This window comes from Stegastes partitus, unplaced genomic scaffold (genome assembly GCF_000690725.1).
Source record: "Stegastes partitus isolate 25-593 unplaced genomic scaffold, Stegastes_partitus-1.0.2 Scaffold679, whole genome shotgun sequence".
NCBI classification, from domain to species: domain Eukaryota; kingdom Metazoa; phylum Chordata; class Actinopteri; family Pomacentridae; genus Stegastes; species Stegastes partitus.
This window is the reverse complement of record NW_007578410.1, coordinates 316,299-322,364: the sequence shown is the minus strand read 5'-3', so window position 1 is coordinate 322,364 and position 6,066 is coordinate 316,299.

Genomic DNA, 6,066 nt, shown 5'->3' with positions numbered 1-6,066 from the left:
ATGTTTGGGTCAAGCTTGGCGATGGGAGTTCGTAGTGGCAATAAGCAGGTTACAAAATGAACCACAAGGCATCATGGGTACTGAATGTTTTTTAAAGTTACAAAACTTCACCTCCCCCCTCACGCCTCTCCTTCCCACTTCCTTATCATCCTCTCATGAGGCACAGTGTGTACCAGGCCCGGGTCCATTTAACTGAGGTGTGTTGTTCATGTGGAGGATTATTGCAGCTACTCTTGTTGTTCCCGTTATCTGCACCTGCCTTTGTCCCCTTTACTTCCTGTTATAAAAACCTGTGATCCGTTCCTTCCTGCTTGTCTGCTTTTGGGTTCTCCATCCTGATTCCTTACATTCAGCTGTGACAGTGATAACTAGATGACATTATTTTACTATTTATAAAAAGATACACAACATATTTCACTCCACTATATCAAATTTTAATTTTGCTCCTACTCTGGATCCACCTCAATTTCTGATGTCAGCACCCTAAGGACACTCCCCCAGCCCTCCCTGCCTGCTCTTCTGGTGACCCCAGGCTATTTCAGGGCAATTTTACAACCACTGCTTTTCAACTCCTATCTTGCTCATTATTATCATATAATATGCTGTTTTTTTTTCATAACAGTTGCCATGCACTTGAATTAGGGCTTCCAGTATCTCTATGTATAATAATAAAGACTAAATTACTCATGATAATAAACTGATTAATGATGAGTCATTAACTACTCTTGTTTGTATAATAAAGTGCAAAACTCAAACATGAAAAAACAACTACAAAAAAAGAGCTTTTCATTTTGGACAGTCGTGCAACTCCAAAAGTCATCTATGACAATGTGAACAAGCATAGATCAGCGAAAGCAACTTTTTTTTCTCCTTGTCATGCAGTTACTCAGCAGCTGGAATTTTCTTTTCAGTTTTAAATCAGGATGTTAAGTTGCACAACAGTAGCATGGATAGAATGTCGTGCTAATAGGTTGCACTGTTACGTGCACATTTTGACAACAGAAAGAGAAAAATAAGTAAATGAGATCAGCTGTATTGTTAATTTTGTTGTATTACAATACAGTTTATGTGAGCACAGAGAGCAGGAGAGAAGCCTCTTAGCCTGGATCACCACTTTTGCACACAGGTGACATGCACTGACCAAAACTTTTGAATTATTGCAATTAAAAGCAAATCCATTACTTTATCTTGGATTTTAAACAAAGTAGAATATAATTTTGACTTCTCACTCAAAACATTCAGTACATCTATTTACTTTTTAGCACAATTAGCTGTTTGCAGTCACATTCGAGAACCAAATTTTAAAATGTATTTGATTTGTTTTTGCACACATAGCATTTGTACCATACTTTATTAATTTTTTTTTTTTTTACACTTTGTACATTATATACTTGTGATATGACCAAACAAAACTAAACCAATCTACCTGTTGTGTTTTCTAGTGTGTAACATGACCTGAATGTGTTTTATGCCAGCACTGCTAAATGCCCATATTCCATTTAAGCCCTCTTGTACTCATTTATATCTCTATATATAATCCATACAGGTTGTTGGACTTTGTTTGTTCAACTTTGAGATAAATACGGTGTTCTGGGCCATGTTGTGGACACGTTGTTCTGTAAATGTTCTGGGCGTCACAACAATTAAGGCTACCTGAAGCAGGTCTCCACAGTTTTAACAGGCTGTGTCACTGCCTGTTCTCATTCAGCTGAGCGTTTATGGCCATAATAAAAAAATAAATTAAATAAAATCCAATCTCCTGCTTACACGCTGTCCCATGGACTTCATTCAGAAAATAACATTCCACTGCCATTAGGTTACATCACTCGGTGTATAAATCACATACTAAAAGTGGAGGACATTGCACCCTAACCTGCATATGGGAGCACTCATACAAAACTCAGTGTCAATTTCAGGATCATGCAGTCACCGTAGGATATGAGCTGCACATTTGTAATTTGGTTTCAAGGTTGAAGCCTCAGTTGATCCATTCATAGATATTACAGTCCTCACATCCTAACACTACTGCTTACACTTACTTCAGAAGGCTCTTTATTCACTGGTTATGTTTCATGCTACATATATGCCTGCCACTCCATCTAAATGTTTCACACTATATCAGGGGACTCAACAAGATCACAGTTTGCATTTCCCACCCTCTTTAGGAATAATCTGCTGCATACATTCTTCAGAAAGTAATACGTCATCACTGAAGTTAAATTATCCTTTACGCAGATGATGTTTTATGTTACCTACAAGTGCCTCCAAGCTCCTTTCGAGACCTTAAAATTTGCTGATTCATTTTTGCCTCATTTTATATTTAATATATTCAATAAATGATGGTCAGTCATCATTTTCACTTCCACAAAAAAAGTACACATCTACGAATTCACCCACACTAATTTACTCCTTCTCAATTTCACTTCCCCTACTTGTATTACATGGCTTTTGGCCTGATTGTGTTGCTCTGAGAAATCTGTCTAATGTTGTTCAGTATTATTTATTGTATCCAATAGCAGAATTCGATATTATTGTTATTGCTGCTTCACAAAGCCTCCTAAAAATGTACAATAATTGCACCATCTAACTACAGCACATAACAGTACATTTCCAGGAGAGAAAGAAGCAGGTAACTGCCACAATAACTTTCCAGTTCATCTGCTGTGCTTTGTCTTGTCAAATGAACTCTCCTGAATTATTTTTGTAAACACACAGACTGCAAAAATGTTTTTTTTCCTCATTAAAACATTTAAACCTGTTTTTTAATCACTGTAATGTCAGCTTAGGTTGTAAAAAGTAAAAGAAGCATAAAATCCACAATGATACCTTTGTACACTGACATCCATCAGATTGTAGAAAAGATTTACTGAGTTGTGAAAAAACTCATTTCCATGTACAGCTTAAGTCTGTAATTAAGCCCCAACATGAATTTATGTCACAATTTACTGCAGCCTCCCTCATTAGACGAGGAAATTCCACAAAGAAAATCAAGAAGTCAAGGGTCAAGAGTCAGGAAGTGGTAAAAAACAGTCTTGCAATCATATACAATGCACAAATTCCTTAACTACACGTGTGCACTCCACACACAGCCTGCACGTTCTCTCTCCAAATGCAGACTCTGCTTCGCCTCCCTGGGGCCTAATAAAACCCCAACGTTAAGGGTCCTTCAATACAGTCACCATTGTTCTGTCCTGACAAACCCGTAGCCTCTTTAAACGTGGTGCCTCGGCATGTAACTCAGACCAGGCGTAGCTGTGCACCGTTCCTCGATGCTTTATGGCTACTTTTATTGGTGTCTGGTATCCAGGGCAGTGGGTCACTGATATACAGTGGTAGGCATTGTGAAACTCTTCAGGCCGGCCTCAGTCCTGCGCCACAACCGCAAGGTTTTCAAAACTTTTAACAGGAAGAGTCACTGAAGCTTGTTGCAGAGCGTGACGGCAGTTCAGCTCTCATTATACCATCTGCTTTGAGTTCATGAAAACAATCTAAATGCTCATATAAGGTTCACAAAGGTTTTGAGATCAAGTCAAATTTTAGAAACTTAATATCGAGATTTAAAATGATCTGTTGAGAAAAAGTACCTGAGCTGGTGAGCAAGATGACACCTTCTGTGGTTTAATTAAAGTAATTCTAGGTCTTAAATTTTCCGTAATGTCTATTTGCGAGTGTGTGAAACTCAGTTGTTGAAGTTTTAGGATTGGTTACAGATATCAGCCGATAAGCGGAAGGTCTCAGGTTCACTATGGCGTCAAAACAGCGATGCCTCCTCACGTCGAGCCTCCAGAAAAGACACCCAATATGTGCCGACTCGCTCACCGTAAGCCAATCTGGATGCCAGCCACAAGGTAACAGGGCCGTACAAACACTGTTTATGTGAGATCACTGTGAGCTTAAGGACAGGGTTACCGGCTATGAATACAAGCATACTCTGGCTAAGCTTCTGTAATCTTTTGTGTTCTTTGAATAGGCCGTCTAATTGTGACAGGAAAGCAGAAGAAGTATTCAGATGGAGTGCGTCACCTGGCATCTGGCTGTTGGTCAGCAAGATACAGATACTGTTATGTAGCTTTGGTGAGGCCAAGTCCAGCTGTTTCCTCATTTACAGTTTTTATGCTTAGCTTAGCCAACCATATCTTGGCTCCATAAGACAATTTTTGGCTTATTTCAACCTTGTATTTCCCATTCATCTGGCTACTGTGGCTCTAAGCATCATGCTAAGTTTGTACTCTTTGTATCATGGATGAGAGTAATCCCACTCCCAGACAGCAAGCATTTAAAATAATTCATATAAAATCGTTTTTCTTTGGAAATGAGAGGCAAAGAATTCAAAGCTGAACTCTTTAAGCCACAATAGCCTCATTAATGGGAAACTAGCCACATTGAAATAAACTGAAATTCTCTTTTACTACAAAGACATGAGACTTATTTCTATATTTTCATTTCACTACTGGGCAGAAAAAAGCACAATATTCTAAAAATGCCGAACAATTCCTTTAACCCAGCGTGCAAACAACATGAACATCGCCTGCTGGTTCTGTGGTATTGGCCGCCTAATTGAAGCCAAGCCCTTTGCTTCTTTAATAAAAACCCGACGCAGATAAAGTTTGACAGCTTAACAAAGGATTTAATGATTTGAATTGGGTAAAAACAACAATCATGTTTTACTGGACAGATTTTCTTCGTGACCTGTCCATTTGAGCGGAGCGATTGTTTGACAACACAAGACCATCTATTTGATTACAGTCCTCCAACTATCAGACCAGAAAGGTTGAATGTAATACAATATTTGGACAATGATTAGAATTTTTTTTTTTTTTTTTTGTGCAATCTGACCAGACACATTAATCTGCTGTCTAAACCTTCAGGTCAATCACATTGGGAGAAGTTAACGTGGTCTTCTTGCCTCGTTTGAACCCTCTCAAAGCGGAGCTTTTAAGGTCCAACATCAGACCTCTACCTCCTTCCTATACGCTGCTACCCATGTTCTAAATAGGTAAACATTCCTGTGGCTTAACCCCCTTCCTCTTCAACCTGTGTGAAAAACCTACCTTGTAAAAGAGGAGTCACTTAAATAAAACATACGGCCTTATGTCCACACACTGCACGGGGCTCCTCTGAGGTTTGTGGTGGGCCCGATATTTGGTCCTGATAATCTTTCCTGGAGATTTTAAGTGAATATTTTGAGGGGTAGCTGCCTACATGAGACTTTTAACCACAGTGGGCAGTCGTACGAATTCCTTTTTACCTTTAATCCTTTCCCTGGACATTTGACATTATGAAACTCTATACCTAGAAGGTGAGCTCGATGCTGTTTGCGCAGCAGGGTTGGTCTGTTTGCACCAGTCATCAGACTACGTTGATGAATATCGATCTATTGTGTCTATCGGTTTTTCTTTACCAAGTTCAAATGCCAACGAATTGTACGTGTAACCTAATCTGAGCTGCAATCAAACAGCCATGATTTCGTATCTTTCCAGAAGTATTCTATAGATTCTTAATCTCTTTGAACCGTTTTATCTATTGCATGCGGCAAACAAGCAAATTATGGCAATCAGCTAAGTCAACTAACTGAAGATTACAAAGGAGTACAAGCCTGTTATGACCAATCAGGACTTATTTTTAACCTTTGCTGTTAAGCGAGAGTTTGTTGTCATTCCGAACGGCCAAAGTAGAAGGAGGATTAAAAAGCCATCTGCTGTGGAGAGGAGACTAGAGGCAGGAGATATTGTTTGGAACTGGAGCTTGTATTGCATTTGCTCATCTTTTAACCAAACCTCTGCTCATCTGATCAATGAAATCTGTGTTACTGGTCAACCAGGACACCCCCGTTTTTGACAAGGGGAGCAGGTTTCCAACTCTTTTCCTGCGGCTTTCCAACACGCAGTTCGGATGGAGCGCAAATCCCGCTTAAGCCAGTAGATTTTTAGCTCCGCTTCGCATAAATCCATCTACTGGCCCGTCTTAAAGCCCACTGATTACCGTGTCACATTTTGTTTTCTTAATCTGTACAAAGAAACAAATGTAAAAGCTCAGAAAATCTACGTCGTTAGAGTACAGACAGAA